Below are 22681 nucleotides of genomic sequence, written 5' to 3'. Positions count from 1 at the left end.
AAAGAGAACAGGAAACTAAAAGCAGTAGGGGATGGGATCAGAGAGGTAGGAAGGGGGCCATATAAAATATAATCTGAACACTACTAGTATTTTAAATGTGAAAGGAGGCTTTTGGTGGGTTGTAGGCAAGGGAGTGACTCTGGCTTAGTTTTTACAAGATCCCTGTAACTGCTATGTGGACTGTAGACTTGAACGATGGTGGTGGTTGGGGGAGGTGGGGTGGCAGCGAATGTTAGGGGAAGAATAGAGGCAAGGACTTATAGCTTCTGGGGCCCTTATGTCCCTGTTAGAAATATACCAATAAAGTAGAAATAGCAGATCTTCAAAAGATAGGTTTTACATTGATTGATTGCTACAACTGTGATATCCTTAGAAAAAACCTGCATTACTTTAATTTAATTGTGCAAGTAAGTACTAAAATAAAATGTACCTTGTTTTAAAAACTAAGTTCCCTGCCTCCTCCAAGTATGAGGAAGGCAATAAAATAAATAAAATCCTCCTGTTTTTACTGCATACCGGACATAAATTGTGACTTACCCAGAGTGTGTAGAAAAGTATTGCTTGTAAGGCAGAGTTGTTAAGTGTCATTGCTCGGGTTCCCACAAATTGATTTTATAAGAGGCCTTTGAAAAAAAATTTGGAAGAAAGAAAGCAATTCTGAGTTTTTGCTGAAAACACAAGAATTGTTAAGTAGATAATTTTTTGTATTATCAAATTGTATGAAAATGTAAATGTGTCTTATGCAGACTCCTGGGTCTTATTTCCAGAGGTCTAGAATCATAAATTTGTAGTGAGATATAAAAATCTTTATTTTTATTTTGATGTACAGAAAGAGTAGTCTACTCATATTTTAGATAATTGCCTATGAAGATTTTTCTCAAAACTAAGCCTTTGCTAAAAGTTCAGACTGCACTTTGCTGGAAACTGCTTTTGTCTCCTCCTATCACATAGCGGTTTAGGGACAGCCATTTTCCACAACATAACCTCATTTCTGCTCCTTCCTCTCATCACCAGTTATAGTTGATTAGTCCAGAAGTGCTGTCCTGACCTAAGTCAGGCTAATCAGAGCTGTTCTCCAGGACCAAAGATTTAAGCCTCCTGCTTGAAGCCATGAGATAGAAAATTTGGGAGTCTTTTACATTACATTGGAGAGCTAATCTGTTACTATTTATCAGTAACAGAGATGAATGAAGCCCACACAAAAAGGAAGACAGAAATAATAGGAAAATAGTCCTAGTAGTATTTGTTTTCTATTCCAATTACCCTTGAAATACAGTTACATTCTTATTGTATACCTCAGTATCTGTGTTAGTTAACAATTGTTGCATAACAAATTAGTCCAGAGCTTAATGGTTTAAAATAACAACATTTATTATCTCTGGTGATTTCTGTAGGCCAGGAATTCATATATGATACTGTGGGAATGGCTTGTTTTTACTCCATGATGTCTGGTGCCTAAGCTGGGCAGCTCAAAGGTTGGCAGTGGAATAATCTAAATCTCATCCACTCACATGTCTTGTGGTTGATGTTGGCTGGTGAGGGAGGCCTTGTTGGCTAAGGCAGTTGGTTGGAACACCCTCACCTGGCCTCTGCATGTTCCCTGGGCTTCCTTACAACACGGTGGTGTAAGGGAGTTGACCATCATGGTTTTCCTGGGACTGAAAGGTTTCTCAGGACATGTGACATTCAGTGCTAAAACTGAGGAAGACCCTGGCAAACCAGGATGAGTTGTTTACTCTACATAATGGCTAGTTTCTGATGAGAGTCCCAAGAGAGAGATAAATGGTGTGTCATATGAAAGCTGTAACTTTTTATTTTAATCTAGTTTTGCATGTCAAATAGTATTACTTCTGCCATGTTCCATTGTTTGGGACAATCATAAGCTCCAGCTCAGAGTCAAAAAGACAGATCATAGACTCTCTACCACTTGGTGGGAGGAGTGTCAGTCACATTATAAGATCAGCATGTGGGAATGGATAAATATATCAATGTGGCCATTTTTGTAAAAAAATTTTTATTTTGCAAATTACAGTTGATGTAACATGGTCATAAAATATAATTTGCTACAGTACCCTTCCATAAAGTCACCCTTTTCATTAAGTTCATTCAAATTAGGCTTCTGTCACTTGCAAGCAAAATATTAATTTAAAAAACCCATAAATATTGCCTGTTAATAATATTTAATATTAAACTGAAAGTTTGGTTTGAGATATAAATATTATAAATATTATAAACTATTTCTGAACAACTAGTCACCATATCAGGAAAGTGAACTGAAGGAATACCTACAGACAAGGCCAAAGTTTATCCCACAAAGAGTCTGGATCTGCTTCAAAATGAGAACAAATACATTATCAAGGCACTAAAGTTTTATATCATAACACTCTTAGCTGAGAAACATTACAAATCAGCCATTACTAATTTCCTAACAGTTATACAAGAAGCTAAAGGAAACTTCCCCACCACCAATAGAAACCCTGGTGAACTTTCCAAGTTACAATCATTACAAAATTTACCTTTAGGCAATAATCACTGACTTAATATAGGATACAGTTAATTATAAATCAGTTAAAAGGGCTACACATCTGAGAGGCTGAGCACTGTAGTAGAGGTGAATCAGTGTTGAGTGGAGAAGACATTGGCATCATAGAAACCCGAAGGAATTCTAGCTCTGTCATTCATTATCTCTGTGTGATACTAGTAACTTGTCCACCATGCCACCACAGTGCCATTCTTGGGCAAGTTACTCAGCTTGCCAGATCCTCTACCTGAGGGTGGCTGGAAAAGAGATTTTAGAGAGAACAATTGGGCAAAGATTCCAACTACTCATATTTGTAATGTGGGCTTCCTCTGCTATTGCAACATCCCTGCCTCTTATTATGAAAGAAAATCATGAAACTCAATGTAATCACACTTTTAGAAAAGAAAAAGTTTAAAAATGAAATGATAAAAATAGAAGATATATAGGAAATAAAAATATATTAATTAAATAAATAACATGGATGGACCTAGAGAGCATTATGTTAAGCAAAGTAAGTCAGTCAGAGAAAGATAAGTATCACATGATCTCACTCATATGTGGAATCTAATGAACAACATAAACTGATGAACAAAAATAGACCCAGAGACATAGAAAAATTGAACAGACTGTCAAACCTCAGGGTGGAGAGAGGGTGGAAAGAGATCAGCCAATGAACTCATATGTGTCTATGCATAACCCATAGACACAGACAATAGGGTGGTGAAGGCCTTGAGGGGCAGGATGGGAGAGGTCAATGGGGGAAAAGGGGACATATGTAATACTTTCAACAATAATGATTAAAATAAAAGGTGTACCAAACTATCATTTGTTACAAGTTAATTCTAAGGGTCTTAAAACACTTCCTTAAATGTTCTGCCCAGTGCCCATGTCATTAAAACACTAAAACTGAAAAATAATTTGAAGATGAATTAAAGCAGAATAAATTAGAAATGATATTTTCTAAAAAACTGTAAGTGTGCAATGCTATATTCTCCATTATAAAAAGTAAAATCCTAGTTGAAAACAACCTGTGGATCTGAGTCTTTAGCAAGGCCTCCTTCAGCATGCAGTTCCTGGTAATGAAGAGCCAACATTAAATCATTGGCCATTCATCCAACTGAGTTTGTGAGTTTTACTCATCTTTATAACCCTGAGTCTGGCCCATTGTAGATATAGGTGCTTAATATTTGTGGAGTAAGTGAACAAATGTTTAATGGGTGCCTATTATCTGCAAGGCACCTTTTGCGATATCATTATGTAAATTATCTTACTAAATTCTCATAATAATCTCATGAGTTATTTGTAATCTCAGTTTATCATGGAGTAGCTGAGGCTAAGAAAAGGTAAAGGATTTTGCCTAAAATCACAAAAAAGTGTTAATTTATTATTAGACCACAGCCTCGTGCCCAAAGCATCTGAGTATCTCTTGGATAAGATGTATAGATACACACACACACACACACACACACACACACACACACACACACACCCCAGGCCATGGGGATCCCCCTTTTAACTGTACAAAGAGAATCAAATTCCATTTAATTCACAGAGATCATCCAAGGAGATGCTGCTTTCAGATTCAAGACTCAAGGAGACTGTAGCAGATGGCTCCTCAGGCGCTGGTAGAAATGACAAAGCATTTCAACTCTGGTGATGTACATGAATGAGCTAAACACATGAAGGCCCTTTGTATAACATCAGAGGCTGCGCAAAAACTATTATTGTGCTAATGGGATAGAGAAGGAAAACTGGATTTGGCTGAGGCAGGAGTAGAGATGATTGGTGCTACCCTCTCTGTTGCAGAGTGACTGTGAGGATCAAGTGAGATTACAGTTTGGAAGACAGTATGCAGGGGAGAAGCCTGTGGGTTTTGGAGTCAGAAAGATGTTGAATTGGTTTTTGTACTTACTGGCTATGTGACCATGTCAATTAAACTTTCTCAGGCAAAGATTATTACCATTTCCAAAGTGGGACAACACAGTGTTGTCTGTTTCACAGGTGTCTTGTGAGGATTAAATAGATTTTAATAGACATAATACATCCAAATGGCATTCAATCGGCAGAACATACATGAAACCACACTTGGAGGACCCTGGGGAAGGAGGAAGAGAGAGTGTTTGTCTGAGGCGTTGGTGCTCTCCCACCCTGCCTCTGGGTGTGCACAGGACACCAAGAAGCTCCAGGGAACCTGTGGGAGATGGGTGGGATGAGCTGAGGAGAACATCCTAACAAGATAGCAGTTTTGTTTTCTGATTATTTCTTGCATCAATCTCTTGTTAAATACTCAGTGAGTTCCATGGAGGAATAGACACTGTTTTACACATCGGCTGACCCCCTGAGGTGCCTCACATGGAGGTTGGCCCTAGATAGGTCCTGAATAAGTACTTGTTTAATAATTACTGAGGTAGTTGTGACTCTCTGGCTTACCTGTCGTGCTTTTGAGGGGACACTCATGGCATGAATGGGGACTCCAGTCCTCTAAGTTTAATACTTCCTCTGCCATCTCCTTAGCAGTACACATTGGAAAAATCACAGCCTCCTTGGGCTAAATGAACTCCTTTTCAAGTGAATATTAAAGGCAGGGCGCTAGGCCAGATATTTTTTGTGATCTTCCCCATATCTCTGAAATTAACACGGCACCAGATGAGAAAAACTCAAATTTCTCTTCTCCTCTGCATTTCCCCGCCAGTTTTGGTGTCTGAATCCTAGGAGAGGAGTGTGTGTCATCTTTACTTCAACTTAATTTCACAGCTGAGCCAGTGGGATTTCACTTCCAGGTCACAGCCAATGCAACTTAGCCTGTGGGTGAGAATGCTGTGCTCAGGGCAGTGGGATACATGGTCTGCTTGCCTGTGGGGTATCGTATCTGTCAGTCAAGCCTTTGACAGCAGCTGGAGGGCAGTGAATTCAAGGTTAAAGACTCTGGCAAGGATGGCACCTTGGGACTCTATTTGGCTGCTTGAAAGAAAATTGTCATATGTTGTCTATTTTCATCTTATTAGGAATGGCTTTGGGAGGATAGAGCATATTGTTCATATAGAGAAGGATATTTTTCTTCTTATTTGACAAGGCAAAACAGTATGCACCTTTTTTAAATCCAAGAAATGCATCAATCTGTTTTTATATTTAGAGATGCAGGAAATAATATCCTTTGAAAGTTAAATTAGTAATATTCATACCAAATGGATAAAGATCACCCATCTGAAGGTGAAATCCTCTCACTGTAAAGGTGTAAAGAGCCTGGGCTTATAATTTAGTAAGTAAAATCCTAGTAGCATTTTATCCCATTTTCAAAAAGACTTTGGAAAGATACACAAATATAGTTGGTTAATGGGTCCATTCTCAATGAGCCAAGCAAAATCTGGCTTCACAAAATTCTAGCAATAAATGGCATTTTCTGAGACCTTCAGCAACAGACAACTGGCTCTATCTTCCTAATCATCTGTATCTTAGACCATAATATTTGAACTTTCAATAAAACAAAAAAAAGGCCCTGACTAAATTGTGGCCCAAATTTATAGCAATTGAGATTGGAATATGATGAATTAGGAGGTTCTGAACTCACACATTGCTTCTTGCAGAGTTTATAGAATCAAATGCTGATGATAGATTGTTAATGTCCTCAAATCCTATTTATCTGTAGCCATTCTCAGCAAGGTGAAAAAGAGTGTAGCAATACTTGCATGCTCTTTATGTAGGATACTGTATGGAAAGAACAGGAACTTCAATTTATTAAGAAAATGGCAGTCTATTTTTGATGCAGTATCTGGCAGTGTAAAGAGTTTATAGCTACCTTCACCCACATAGGAAAAGCTGTACTTGAGAATCAATTAGAATTTATAGTTTAGCAAAGAATGAAGCCCATCTTCCAGAGAGTATCAAAATGCCTCATTCTGGAATCTTTGAATAAGTCTCACATAGTAGAAGGTATAATACTCCTTAGAAGAATGGTAAACTAAAAAATTGAGATAAATTGCTCTGAGTCATGAGAAATAACTCATGCATCATTGGAAACTTGTATGTCACCCTTTAAAAATAAATATATTTTCATTTACTATAAATAGTATTAACAAGTTTGAGGCTGCCCAGTAAGATCTGTCATACTCTGGACTTTTCTCAAAAAATAAGAAACTTAAGAAATAATATTGATTTCATAAATTTCAGATGTTTTCTTGTAAGTCTTGCTTGGGACACATGCACGTGCAGGCACACACACACACACACACACTCTTATAGTGGTTTCTCCATTTGGGGCTTATCTATTGATTCCTCTTTTACATGAATATATTTTGCACATGGTACCCACAAGCCTGGTTTGTAGCCCTTTCAAAAAATTTTGAAGACAATGTTTATTTTACACCAAACAGAACTGATGGGGTTAGCAAATATCACATAAATCCCAGGGACAAAAGATTCCAAACATGCTGATTTATTGCTTTTCTAATACTTGCTTAAGCAGCAAATTGGAAGTTTGCATATTCCCAGGTAAATTTGGATCTAGCTTAACAGTCAATATTCATATTGACAATCCACCTTCACTTGATTGTTTATTAGAAAAACTGTCAATAGTGTTTCTTTTTTAAAAAATCAGCTTCATTGAGGTATAATTGACAAAATTGAAATATATTTAAAGTGTATATCCTGGTGATTTGATATACATTTACATTGTATATCCCCCCACCTTGTTAATTAATACATCCATCACCCCACATATTTATCTTTTCTCTCTCTTTTGGTTAGAATATTTAAATTCTACTCGCTTAGTAAATTTAAATTATGTAATACAGTGTTATCAACTATAGTTAGCATGTTTTGCATTAGCTCCTCAGACCTCATTCATCTTATAGCTGAAGGTTTGTACCCTTTTATCAATCTCTCCCTATGTCTCCCACCAAGTCCCTGGAAACCACATTTCTACTCTCTGTTTCTATGAGTTTGACAGTTTTTAAAAATTCCGCATTTAAGTGATACCATGGAGTTCTTTCTGTGTGGTTTATTTCACTTATTATAATGTCAAGGTCCATTCATGTTGTCACAAATGGCAGGATTCTCTTCTTTCTCATATCTGAATAATATTCCATTGTACATGTACCACATCTTCTTTATGCGTTCATCTATCAGTGAGCACTTGAATTGTTTTCATATCTTCGGTATGAAAAAGGCTGCAATGAACATGTGAGTACAGATACCTCTTTGGTATCCTGTTTTCATTTCCTCTGGATATATACCCAGGCCCAGAAGTAGAATTGCTGGGTCATGTGGTAGTTATATTTCTAATTCTTTGAGGAATCTCCATAGTGTTTTCCATAGTGGCTGCACCAATTTGCATTCACATCAACTGTGCACAAGTGTTCTCTTGTTTCCACATCCTCCCCAATATTTGGCATCTCTTGTCTTTTTTATGATATCCATAACTTTTGGATGAGGGCTTATACTCTTAACCTTGATGGTTATGTCCAAAGGGAGGGTAGTGTAACTAATTTGATCACAGGACACTTTTAAAAGAACTGGCAGCACCTTAGTGGACACTAGTTACCTGCAGAGCCGTGTTGAGCTGTGCTGCAGGAACATATTGGAACCACATATATGGTTGACTCCAAGGGAGAAGGTACAAAGTGACAAGAGCAGAGAGTGAAGGCTACCTCAATAGAGGTGAGAGACTGTGCAGAAGACTGAGAATCATTGGATGAAAACCAAGAGAGAGTGGAGTTTCAGATGCCTAGTGACCCACAGGAGGACAGAAAAGAACACATATTGTCTTTAGCAATATGGGCGTTCTTGTTGAGAGCCGTTTCAGTGGGCTGGAAGGGGCATCTGGCCACAGCAGGCAGAATTAAGGAATGCGATGCTTGTATCCATGTGAATGCACTGGGGCTAAATGGGCATCAGGGCACGGCCAACAAAATGCAGGAGTGTGCACAGCTGCCATGCCTTAGGCATTCTGGATGGCAATGATGTGATATTCTGAACAGGTAAACAACTTTTGGCAAAAATCTTCCTTCACTTTGCCCAGTGGTTGCCTTCCCTTCTAATGCAGCCTGTCTTGGGCTTTGTGGTGCAGGGCATGCTTCAGCCTCCCTCCCATGTTCTAAAATTCTTTCCTAGAGAATGAACTTGACCCTCTTCATCCATTTCACCCCTTGGAGGTGTGGGGGATGCGGGAAGTCTGTCAAGGTTCTTACTCAGTAGAAATTAGAGGCCAAGACTTTGGTTAAATGCAGATATTTTAATTTATCAGGCCAGGGGTGGGAGCAGGGGTCTTAGTTTCTAACCAGGGAGATTTTGGTTTCTATACAGGTGATTCTGATAATCCAGCAGATTTGAAGATTCTGGGCTGGGAAGCAACTTTCTTTTTCTTTTTCCCAAGTCCTAGAAGGGGTCAATCTCTTATAGGTCATGGGAACCCAGAAGTCACTGTCTTCCCTCCGTATTCAAGAAGCCCCTCGCCAAATAGTGTCTATTTTGGTTTTATCTTCCTGGCATGGAAACTGCCCATAATCAGCTACCACATGCCATTGTAGCCTGCCACAGGGATCTATCCCAGAAATAGTAAATTCCTGACACACAATCCTTCTGTGTTCCTTGTGGATGTCACTATTCCATTAGGGCATTCTTTCCCATTGAACATCAATGTGACCTCAGAATCTTTCTCAACACAACACTTGAATCTGCATCATCAGTTGACTGGTGTTTGTATATAAGATGAAATTTATTTGCCCTCTCTGGCAAAGCACAAACTATTCTTGCATTTTTATTTAAGCCAAGATTCCTTGAATATTTAATTATTTATGCTATAATTGTGAGCAGATGGCAGCCTACAAGTTATCCACTTATTCTGTGTGAGAGGAAGTAATGTCTTGCTTGCAAATCATTCCTCCTGGGATGTATTATGATCAACGCCTAGACACTTCCCATTTTTCAATTTCATGAATAACCTCTTTGCAGAATACCAATGTAGTTTTGAATGTGTTATGAGATGTCAACTCAATTAGAATAAGTCAAAAAATTTTGTGAACAGACACTAATTTGTTGATATTTTAGTGACTTTTGAAAAATTGACTTAAATTTAACAGCAAAGTCACTAGCACAAAATGCCTTTTTTTTCCTGTTTAGAGACTAAAATTTGAGTAATGCATCAGCATTTTGGAGAGCTCTCTTAGAGGCCCTTTAAAAAATAATGTGTGGACAGGTAAGCATATTTAATTATGACAGCTTTATTTCTCCTCCAAACTTTAAACTTGAAAAACTACTGTGTTAGGTGAGACCAACATTTGTTAAAGCCTGGGGTTTAATTCTTGCTTGCTTTCCAGAGATATTACCTCTAACGTAATGTGGTAAAGTTCATTTAAAACTCAGGTGACTTGTGTCTGTTAATTGTCCCTCCTTGGAGTAAGCGAATTAATAAAATGATTACTTAGAGAAAGCGGCATGTAAAAATCATTAATGGAGAACAGACATGGCGATCTTCCATGAGATGGAGATGATTTTGCTAAATGCCATAATTGAAGCTGATTGTATTAAAACAGCAGGATACGGTGCCCGTCATGTTCACTTTTCCCCTCACTTTCAATATTTGATAATTAAAAAATGTAGGGTTTTATTCTGAATGATGACTAGCTCAATGCAATTATTCTGGTTCCAGTGGCTGAACAGATGCTGCTCTAGAAACACAGATGGTAGAGAATCAAAACCATCAACTTCTGAGCCACAGATGTTTATAGTCAATATTTATACTATAAGGTAGACCTGGACCCAGGCTTAGGATCACTACAATCTTACTGAACTTTATTTAACTCTGGAGAAAGTTTTGTGTTGGTATGAGGAAGTAGTTCATTTCCCTCCTTCCTTTTAGAAGAATTTTAAGTTGGTAGACTTATGTCCATTCTTGTGAATTAATCATCCCAATTTCTTTAAAAAAATTCTTTATTGTTTAAAGTATTACATATGAATCCTTTCCCCCCCATTGACCTCTCCCTGTTCGTTCCCCCCACCCCCCCAAGCACATGCCCTTACCCCGCTACTGACTGTGTCCATGGGTTATGCTTATATGCATGCATACAAGTCTTTTGGTTGATCTCTCACCTCCCCCCTCTCACCCCACAAGGTTGGATGGTCTGTTTGATGCATCTATGTCTCTGATCTATTTTAGTTCATCAGTTTACGATGTTCATTATATTCCACATATGAGTGAGATCATGTGATATTTATCTTTCTCCGACTGGCTTATTTTGGAGAGCATAATGTTCTCCAGTTCTTATATCTCTGTGAAATGTCACAAATGCCAAAGACTTTAAAAAGTATCATTTAATTTAATAACTAGTCTCAACACATATTTCAGAGTTTATATTACCTTCGAAAAATCTTCTGGAGCCTGTAGGAAAAAAAATTGAGAAGCCATGTTTAATATTTTGTCTTTTTAGACAACCTGTAAAACGTTATCCCTTCCCTCTTTAATTGGGAGAAACTTAATCTTTCTGTTCTTAGGTTCCCACATCCAACTGCCCTTGGTCCTTCCCCATTAGTCCATGTGAAATGCTCCACATGTTAACCCTTAGTTGTGCACGCTGACTTGTCTACATGTCAACACTAGCTTCCCACCTCTACCTCTACCCCATCCCAGACCTGGCTTCAACTCTAGCTGAGGCTCTGGCTGCATCTAACTGGGTGATATATGTAGAACACTCTCTAAGAGACAGTTATGAGAGAGATAATACATCAAGAATAAAGCCAGAGTAATTACCATCAAGATATTACTACCTTCTTGAGGAGATAAAATATATTTATGTATAGAATTTTTCATTTTTACTGTGATAAAAATGGAAAATCCTAGATGATTATACATAGGTAAGTATGATGAACAGCAATTTTTGTTTTTAGATGTCAGAACAAAATTTATTGGTATTACATTTGTGTGTGTGTACAAAAATGGTAAGAATCCAGCTGCCAGATGTCTCAGTAAGAGCTTACGTTATAATTATTTCATTAATTTTACATGATGTACAACAGTAAGTTTATCTGTGTACTCTTAAATATTTTTGCAACTAAAACTCCATCACACTTGTCAGAATAAATGAACAGAACTCATTCCCCCTAATGTAAGATTCTTTGTTTTGGAGTTTTTTTTGTTTTTTTTTTTTTTGCACTTTTATTAGAACATGACTTTGCGACCTAGAGTGAAGGCAGCCCTATTTAGTTTGTGGCCCAAAATTCACTCATTAAAAGTTTGTTGATTGAGTATATACTTGACAAGTATTTTGCAATTAATATGTCTAACGCTTTACATTGGTCCTGGATGAGAAGGGCACTGTATTCCACATTCTCTATCTGTTGGTGGTGGTCTCCTAATTTTAAGTTGCAGTTGAAGGCAGAAGCTTAGAAAAGTAGGCACCAACCTCATAAAGGTCCCATAGATGGGAAGGGGTGACTAGAGAACATAATACAAAATAGCTGAAGTATCCAGCATCCTGGGGGATTGATGTGCTGGGAAATCGTGTCAGACAATAGAAACCTGAGTATTGTTGTAAAGCTACTCTTGGCTCAGCTCACCTCAATCACGAAACCATGCAAATACAGGAATAAAAATCCCAATGTTAAATTAGAATGACCTCTGGCATGTATTGTATTTTGTCCCTTACTTAGATTTACATTTTCAAAGAGTGTTCTCTGGAAAACTATGATTTGCTAGTGAAATCTAATTTGAGCAATCTAATTGTCAAGAAACCATTACTGTGTCTTTCTCTTTTTCTCTTTAGTGAATGCTGGGATGAAAAAGCAACATCAAATGGTATTTGAAATAAATTACAGTTGAGGAGGGAAGATACAGGCCTGATTTTAACCCCTGCACTGCCATTAACTTGCTGGTTATCTTTGCAGATTAGTCTCCTCTTTTTATCCATCCCCACCCTATTTGTTTCACTTACTTTTTAAGGAATTTTTCTACTTTTGGTTATCTTTTCTTTGAACATAATCATATTTCTATCTCCATGGCATCATAACCAACTTTTTTGTTATTTCCCATCTAAATTAGAAAAATAAAATGAAACCTTACCATGTCCTCATAGCTCTCTAGTTAACATCCCTTCAACCCAAAATCCTAGCAAAAGTTATCTATATAACTAATTTCCCTTTTTCTTTGCTAAATTAGCTTGTCTTCAACATCCCATAAAAACTAACTTCATGAACATTATAGCAATCTTTATGTTGCCAAATGCATAAAATCACCTCACCTTGAAACAGTTTCCTATCCTGGCCCTTCCAACACCACACTCTTCTGGTTCCCTTGTACTTATAGGCTACATCTTGTCCGTTTCCTTTATTGGCTTTTCCCTCCACCTGAACAAATATTCAATTATTTTTATCAGGACAGAACATCCTAAATCCTTCTCCTCCTAAGGCACGATTTAATATCACCTTAAACTCAGAATAAGCAATCCACACTCTTACCAATCTCTTTCACACTTCAGATCAGACCAAACTCTCTTCGTGCCAAAGCCTAATACTAAATCATACAGCTCAGTTGTGTGTCAAATCTTCCCTGGATAATGCCATCCCATTTCCATGGCCTTGTGAATGTTTGGACACTGTTTCCTACTCTCCTAAGAGGACTTCTCATAATTCCTTATAATGTGAACAGAGTCTTTTTATGAAGGAACCAGATTGCAAGTCATGACAACGTCCCACCCATCAGCAGAGGAATGCATTGAACTCCCAACCGTGGAGGTAGCAAAGTTGAGTAGTGCATTTTGCAGACTCTCAATCCAGACTGCACAGATTCATATCCTATCTCTGCTACTCATGTAATCTCCCAGTTTCTTAAGTAATCTCTTCTCTAGTAACAATAGCAGAGTAGTCCCTCCTTATCTGTGGGGGTGAGTTCCAAGACACTCAATAGATGCCTAAAACTGCAGATCGTACCGAACCCGATACACACTATGCGTTGTTCCTATACTTGCATACCGATGATAAAGTTTAAACTACTCTTGCACTTTGGGCCATTATTAGGTAAAATAAGGGTCACATGAGCACAAGCACTGTGATACTGCAACAGTGAATCTGATAACCCAGATGGCCACTGAGTGACTACTGTGGAAGTAGTCTATATAGCGTGGCTATACAGGGGATGACTCATGTCCCAGGTGGGATGGAACAGGATGGCTTGAGAATGGTGTGCAATATAAAATGTATGAATTGTTGCCCTAACCGGTTTGACTCAGTGGATAGAGTGTCAGTCTGCGGACTGAAGGGTCCCAGGTTCGATTCCAGTCAAGGGCATGTATCTTGGTTGCGGGCACATCCCCAGTAGGGGGTGTGCAGGAGGCAGCTGATCGATATTTCTCTCTCATCGATGTTTCCAACTCTCTATCCCTTTCCCTTTCTCTCTGTAAAAAAAAATCAATAAAATATATTTTAAAAAATAAATAAAATGTATGAATTGTTTAGTTCTGAAACATTTTTATTTAATATTTTTGGACTGCAGTTGACCATGGGTAATGGAAACTACAAAAAGTGAAACTGTGAACAAGGGAGTGGGGGATGTCTATTGTACTTACAACACTGTTGTGAGAGTGAGTTAATAAGTGTAAAGTGCTTAGACAAGTATCTAGTTTGTAGTAAAGACTTTCTGTAAAGAAATGTGAAGGTCTGAGACTGACCTTATCAACCAACAAGTTAGCCTGTTAGTATTTCATGGATGCTGTCAGAAGACACGAGACTCTTGGGTCAGAGACAAAGAGCTTTAATACTGTGGCAGAACAGAGGCCACGAGGGTTGTGTTTGTATCACCTCATCTTCACCCCCCCCTCCAAGTCCTGTGGGTCTGATGTGGAAGGGCCCAGGTGAATGTTACTCAGCGGTTACATTGCAGCTAAAGAACCCCAAGCTTAGGGAATATGCTCCTTTTATAACGAGCTGAAAGCATACCTTCTCTTTGCTTCCAAGGGAAATATTATCTTCTTTATACTGGGAAATAAGACAAATCTGCCTTTTTTCTCAGGAGGGAGACATTAGCTTTGCTATACAGACATCCTTGGAAAGATAGTCTGAAACTAAAGGGCAAGGGCTTGTTCACAAGATACGCAGAAACACGAGAGACTCATGGGGAACTTTCTCCCAATACTATTACTGTAGCATCTCCTCTGTTGGCCATTCCCTATTTCCCCAGGCAGAATGCATTGCTTCCTTGTCAGTGCCCCACAAAACTTGGCACATATGGTAACTATGTCATGTCTAATATGTGTAAAGATAATTTACCTCTGTTTCTGTTGTTATAGTTTGAGTTTTTTTTTATAGCAGGTTTTATGACTTATTTATTGTTTATATTCTTACCCCCACTTCTTGCATCCCATCACCAAGAAAAGTGTCTAAAATACTGGATGCTTAGTATGTGTTGAATTATTTGTAATTAAAAAAATTAATAAGTGTCATGGATGGGAAGACTTTTCCCCTTTGTCTGTGATGAAAAAACATTGTCATTATTCAAAAGGAACGTGTGGCATTCAGGGCAGTACAGACACACAAATCTCATTAAGCAAATACACACTTGCTTTTTTAATATAGAAAATAGAATTAGAGAGGCTGTTAGCACAGTGCTACTTTTTTAAAAGTATTTTTTTAGACTCAGGAACGTAATGGTAAATGATACATTTAACCCCAATAGCATTAAAAATTCTATATATAGTTATAATATTTTCTAGCTTCAAATTTATCCTGCTTTAAGTGAATATGCAGGACAGTGGATATTCCTATTTAAATGGATATGTTCTGTTTTCTTCATTTTTCTTTAGAACTGTCAGGCAATTCTTCAAGACTCTGAGAAAACTGTGTCCCCAGGGGGGTGAAGAGACACCTATATATAGATGCATATTGGTCTATGGTTGTAATTTGCTTTTGTATCCATGGGGATGACAGGTGCTAAAGAAATGTAAGCTGATAGTATGACACAAAACTGAGCTATATGATTTAGTATTAGGCTTTGGAACCAAGAGAGCTTGATCTGATCTGAAGTGTGAAAGAGATTGGTAAGAGTGTGGTATGCTTATTCTGAGTTTAAGGTGGTGTCAAATTGTGCCTCAGGAGGAGAAGGGTTTAGGATGTTCTGTCCTGATAAAAATAATTGAATATTTTTTCATGGTTTTAGTCGCAGTAATAGGAACATGGTCAGATTTGTTGAGGAGTGTGAAGAAGACTGATCTCCAACAGTGAGACTTCAGGTAGCAATAGAAAAGGCGAGACCAGTGATGGCATATCACAGCGATTAAAGGACAGAGCCTGCGGGAAAATTGTTCTGGGTTTAAATTTTTGCTCAGCCACTTTCTAGCTGTATAATCTTGAGGAAGTTCCTAAAATTGTCAAAACCCACGTTTCTTTTCTTGTAAGATGTCTCCATCCTGACTCCTGGCGATGATTGAGAGAATGCATGTGTACTGCTTGGCTCAGTGCTGACCCAGTGTGCGATGGTTCGTAACTTGCATGTGCATTTATTCAAGAGAGCAGTGGCCCCAAAGAAAGAGCATCTCTTTACCTAATGGTTTAGTTTTGGCTGCTTAAAGTGCTTTTCTGTAATTCATCGCTGAGACCCCGTGTCCCTGTTTCTCCCAGGATTCTCTAGAATTCTAATTTTTAACCCTCATCGCTTTTCTCTGATAGGCAGGCCACCTTGCTATAGTTAACTGAGATAATGCATAAAATATATTGAGGATAATGCATTCCCTGAGATAAGCTCACCATAATGTTACCTATATTATTAATGATCATCACCATCCATTTATGCAGGGCTTTGATTTCTTCCTTGAGCAGCCCTTTTCACCTGTTTCTTCCCTACCCCTCCTGTGCTGACAACAGGACCGGTACAGCATCTCTAACTCTCGCGCAGCTTCCTGCAGACTGCTCCTCAGAGCCCCGGAAGACCCACTGAGGTGCACAGGTCTTTAAAACGCAAATGCTCCCCTCCCTCCTGCAGCCGGTGCTCCCTCTGGTGACTGGCCAGCCCTCTGGTCTCCCTTTGTCGTTGTGTGAATGTCCTTTATAGTTCCTCACCTTCAACCTTGGTGAAATCCTGACCTGGCACCTGGTCCCCAGATTTCATCTCTGACGACTCCATTTGCTCCAGAGAAATGCAGCTTTGCTAGCAGTGCAATAAATCAACTCGGAATAGAGAGTATGGTTCCAGACATGCATTATACTGGTTTCAGTACCTTCTCTCTGACACAAGAATTTAAATGGTCCCCGAGAGAAAAGCATACCATGCAGAATTGTAATTATTAGCACAAGCTAGATATCAGCAAGTGTATATACATTAAAACCCATCTATTCCTTAGGTCCTTATTTTGTTTCTTCAGTGGGAGCTATTCCTTGAGAGTTTACTTAAAGCTAACATTCACGCAAGTAAGAACATTAAATGAATGCATCCCTTCTGACAACCTCATTACATTTCCCTAGACCAGATCAGAAATGGGGGATATACAAAACAGGGCAGTATAAAGAAGACAAGACCAAAGAAACTTGGGAGGAGGTGAGGTCAAGAGAGATGATTTGAAAGGCTAGATTTGAGTAGGGAGGGAGGGAGAGGAAGAAGAAGTGGAAAAGGGAGAGAGAAAGGGAGAGGGAGAGGGAGAGGGAGAGAGAGATCCTAAAAAAAGGAGAAAAACAGGGACAGAAGTCTTTAAATATTTCATTAAAGAATTACCACCTAAAGTGTGTGTGTGTGTGTGTGTGTGTGTGTGTGTGTGTGTGTGTGTGTGTTTGTGGATGTCAAATATAAGATTTAAGGTAGATTTAATATTCTAATTAAATAAAAGGGAAGAGGTACAGCATAAATGAAAGGTTATGGGCGGTTGTAGGAATTAGTGAGTTTAATTTGAGCTTCATGACTATGCATGTTATTTCTAGGCCTTTCAGAAACCATATGCAGTGAAATTCCCATTCAGTGCTTTTGCAGACTGTGGCTTTTTTCTGTTTACATCTCCCCCTCCACCTTACTTTTAAATTGTGTTTACACAAAGCAAGCTCTAATTTCTGCCAACAGCAACACACTTCTTGGCCTCAGCTGTACTGTATTTTGCAAAATATAAGCTGGAGAGGAGGGGGAGGGATGTGTGGTAACCTTGAAAGCCTGTCAGGACATTCCCTCCCTAACCTGACTGGCCAGCTACTAATGGAAGATGAACAGGGAAGAGGAATCCAGTGCATATTCAGTCATGTAATGTTATAACTCTTTTTTTCCAGAGGAGTGTAAAATTTTGACAAGCTCAAGAAGACAACTCTGTATATTTGACACATTTCTCAATATCAGTGTTTGGTTCAAGTGGTCAAATTTTTGTGAAATGAAGTAAAGAACAATTACAGCTCATGGAATATTCATAGTGCTGTGCTACACACAATTGGGTGTGTAGTCCTTCATACACTCACTTAATCCTCACAATCATCTTGCAACTTTTACAGTTGAGAAAAATTGAAACTCAGAGAGATTAGATAACTCATTCAAATCTCAAAAGAAATTTCAAACCCATTTTGGCTTGAGCTCTAAACTCTACATTGTACTTCCAAACTCTCTTGGATAAAAAGAGACCTGGAAATATGGGGAAAATATCACCATTGCTCTCCTGCCCCATAAATATATTAAGAATGAAAGGGGAAAAAATGGTACCTGCGCAAAACATTTGTGATTAATTATTTTCAGGACGTCTTGGAGTAAGATGTCTAGGTTTAAAAAATAATATTTGTTATTTCTTGTGTTAATTATACATTACTATTCAAAATAGAAATTTTGGAAAATGCAGAAACCATTTAGAAGATGTGAAAAATAATTAGTAAGTGCACTGTATTAGAGTTTATGTGAGTTGCTATAATGAAGTCATCCTAAAATTGAGTAAAAGATTATAAAAATTAATTTTCCTCTCATAAGAATTTGAAGAACATTTCAAACAAAGTAGTTCTGTGAACTTCAATGTGCCTTACACATTTATTCCAGCCACCACCGCTGTAATATGTAACATTACTGTAACATGACACAGATATTCCATCGTCTGTATGGGCCATGCTTTATTCTTCCAATCCCTTATAATTGTTTCTACTATTTCATTAAAATAAAAGCCAGATCAATGACTTTGTGTAAAAGTCTTTCTATGCATCTCAGTACAATTCTTAGAAGTCGACAGGTAAAAAATCGCTAATGTATATTGTAAAAAGATTGTATTAATTCACTGTCCTATCAGCAATGGATGAGAGTAAAAGACTTAATGATACAAGAATTATTTACCTTACACCTCCTTAGTATAAGTATCTTCACTACTATTGAAACGCATCAGACTTGGGCTCTGCCTGTGAATATTCCATTGTCATTTAAAAATATTTACTTCTTCCTCTGCCACTTCCATGGAAAGAATATACCTCACCATCCTTTGAGTTTGGGATTGGCCATGTGATCTGCTTTGGCCAATAAGATGTCAATTTCATAATTTCAAATTTCGTTTCCTTTGAAATGTTCTTGCCTGATTGTTGTGGACCTTCTTGTTTCTCTGTCATTGCCATGAACAAAGCTTCCCCAGGGTAGCCTTTGGTGCAGGAAGAGTGACATATGTAGAGAGGCCAGGACCAATGGGCAGCTTAGAGCCACCCAGTCACCCAGCCTATCAGCTCATTTGAGTGAAACCAACACCTTAGTGTATGTCACTGAAATTACGTGGTGGTTTATTATGCAGCGGTAGATGACTGGTACAGTGCCAACTGACAACACAAGTGGCAAAAGAAAACCTACTAGTTGTGGAATATATGATGTACTGGGGGGGGGGAGGGGAGTCTTTCCCAGGCTCTCTGCACCATTCTTTCTATCTCTCTGGGTAAGTGATGGTCCTTCAATTTCCAGGTGTCAGTAGGTGAATGAGCTAAAGTTATCATTCTAGTTGTGCCATTTCAGTCTTGTATGTTTTTCCATTTTCACTCTCTTTTTGCTCTAAACCTCAGTTCAGTCTAGTACAAGAGGCTAATAAAGTGTGGAACAGCATTTGGTGTCTAAAATGTCAGGTGATAATGAGAAAAGGAAAACAATTATTAACAAAACCAGTCACAGTCACCCATGGGTGCATCCTTTTACCCTACATCTTGTAAATGCGGTGCACTGAGATCATCAGCAAAGACTAAACCCGGGAAAAATGGCTGAGATGCAGAAGCTATGGCATAGTTTCTTGTATGCTTAATAAAAATGTAACTTTATTAAAAAAATAAAACAAGAACCACACATGGTTTAATAAACTCTTAGGGATAATTCCAAAATATTTCATTCCAGAGACTTCTCAAGACTCAGACTTTAGGGGCAAATTCTTGTCATTTAAACATTTTAATAAGTCACAGAACATCTGCAAGACCATTCCATGGGTAATGCCCTCAAGGCTGCCCCTTCATTCAACATTTATTGAGATCTGTCTTTGTACCAGGAATCCAAAGCTGAATATTCCCTGAGCTCAGCTAGTTGACTACCTAGGAGAGGAACCGTCATGAGTCATAACTCCTATATTGCCATAACGAAACCATGGACAAGGTGTTATCTAAGAAGAACAAGGTACAGCCAGACCTCAAGCCAGACCCGCAGTCCTGCTTCCACTTTACCAAAGCACACCACATTTTACACACCTTGTAGGTATTATTATTAGTTTTTCTTGGCCTCTTATACTAAGCTATGTATTGTTGTTCCAATTTTCTCATTCCTTCAGAACTCCTTTATTTAAAATTTATTTTTTCTTTATTAAAGTGTTACATATGTGTCCTTATCGTCCCATTGTCCTCACCCCCACACTCATGCTCTCACCCCCCCTGGTGTCTGTGTCCATTGGTTAGGCTTATATGCATGCATACAAGTCCTTTGGTTGATCTCTCTCCCTTACCCCCACCCTCCCCTACCTTCCCTCTGAGGTTTTTAATAAATTATTTCTGACTTCTGTGGCTCTGCTGGTAGAAAATTCCCTACCAGTCTCCTTTTCTTGCTTTTAGCCCCAACTCTGACTCCTCTTTCCAGTAAATTTATAAAGATTAAGATCCCCCACTAAAGTTTGCAGAATGTTTGGAAGATTACAATGAAGTTTTGTCCTAATCAGAGATGATTTAAAGCAAAAGTACTTTAGAAATAGCAAAGGATTCATTTATTTTATCACATGTCTGAGGTAAGGGAAGGTTCATTTTATGATATTCATTGAGATCTCAGACATGCTATCAGTGTAAGATCTATGGGGGCAAATTCAATGGGGAAGAAAGCAACACATCAGCTCTACTCTTTCCACCCTAAGAAGCCCTTGTTCTGCAGAAAAATTAGAGTCTGTTCATTATTAAACTCTATTTCTCCAGACAATGCTATCAACAACTTCTGATTAATGACAAAGAAAGTATTAATGACTTTATTAGTTTTTTAAAAGTCAGGGGCAAGTGTTTGCTGGTTGCCTGTGTAAAACCTATTTTTTAGTCAGCATAAAACAGTGGTTTCCAAACCAGTTGCATATCATCAGGGAAACCCTTCATAAATAAGGGCTTCAAGGCTCCTCATTTGGAGATTCTGATGGTTATAGAGTGGATCCAGAAACTGTATTGTTGTTAATAAGTCCCTCAGGTGAATTTGATAATCACCCTGACTAAGGAATCAGTAGAGAAATTTCTGGGGGGTACTATAATTCTTGAGACATTTAATCCTCACATTCTTTAACTTATCTCATTTAAATTGTATTCATAACAGTGGCTATGATTCTTGTCAGACCACAGGGATAATGGAAAACTAAGGATTATGGACTCCTAAGCTCCCAGACTCAGCAGGATTTCAGGTTCTTGGGTCCAATGAGAATCGCAGTCAGTGATAGATTCTGATTTTTGTCTTGCATACATATGTATATAAGGAGGTAATTCGTGGTATCGTCCCTCTCAAAAGGTCCTGTGGGGGGGCCTTCCATGTTGGGCAATTCCAAGAACACCACTCATGTGATGTTTAAAGAACTTTAAAGAATCTCTTCTTCAATGTAGCTAATGATACTTACTGCTCCGACTCCCCACCCCTGGGCTGCTAAGTATTACAGCACTTTTTGCCCTCTGAATGTTGCTTTGCTCTTTTTCAGGTTATAAATACCCCTGTTGAGGGATCTAGATCAGCACTCAAAGACTGTGGGGGAAATCCATCCTTGATTTCTGTGACTTATTTCCCAGCAACTTCATGGTCCATGCCAATTAGGGTTCTGACCTACTAAGCTTCCCTCGATATAGGATCCAATCTCCTTTTTGTAGGTGTCTGGGTCTTAACACAATGAACCTAGCTCTAAGCTAGCTTAGCATGCTCTCAAGAATAATGTCCTATTTACTAAGACCTCTGACAATCTACACTGAAGTTTCATAGTTACTAGGGTGCCTGTATAGATCCTTGTACTTCCTTTGGAGACACACACACACACACACACACACACACACACACACATAAAAGAGTTGAGGATTGGGGACTAGAGTCAGGAAATAAATAAGTAATATATAAATAGATACAAGTATTACCTGGTCTCTTCAATATAGAATCTGTGATCACTAGGCAACTGGTACCTGTGAACAGGTGCTGTTTAATTTTTGGAAGAAATATGTTCTCAAGAAATGTACTAGTTTTGGCAAGGTTAACACATCTGAAGTAATGGCAAACCATAAAAAGAAAAATGTAATTCAGTGTTAAAGTATGTGGAGAAGGCTATAATAAAGTGTTTCAGAATGCTACAGCATTGTCTTCCTTCTGTCCGTTTCCCTATGTCATCAAAAAGTAAACCCAAACTAACCACCACTACAGAAAACAATGAAAACTTGCTTGATTAGCTTATGCTGATCATCCAGCTATGCCTTTTTATTTTCTTACCGTCTTCTCTCTCTTTCGTTTTAATTCGTTTTAATCCAGCAGCTAAGCATAAGAAATGTAGATAAAGTAAATAGGAAAGTGGGAGAGCTGTCTCTTATTTTAGAGCTTGATAAGATGTGTTAGCTTTTACATTTTGAGCTCTGTGGGATGTCAGGCACTTCAGAGCAGGGGTGGCATCTATCTTTATGATGCTACTTGCACAGGCATCCTATTTGGATGAAACTATCCTTTGTTTCATTTGTTATTTTTAAATAGACTTTGTCAAGGTCCCAAAAGTTCCTTCTAAAAAAGGCATCTGT

Source organism: Myotis lucifugus, unplaced genomic scaffold, assembly GCF_000147115.1.
Source record: "Myotis lucifugus unplaced genomic scaffold, Myoluc2.0 scaffold_270, whole genome shotgun sequence".
In the NCBI taxonomy this organism is placed as follows: Eukaryota; Metazoa; Chordata; class Mammalia; order Chiroptera; family Vespertilionidae; genus Myotis; species Myotis lucifugus.
This window is presented reverse-complemented; position numbering follows the sequence as displayed.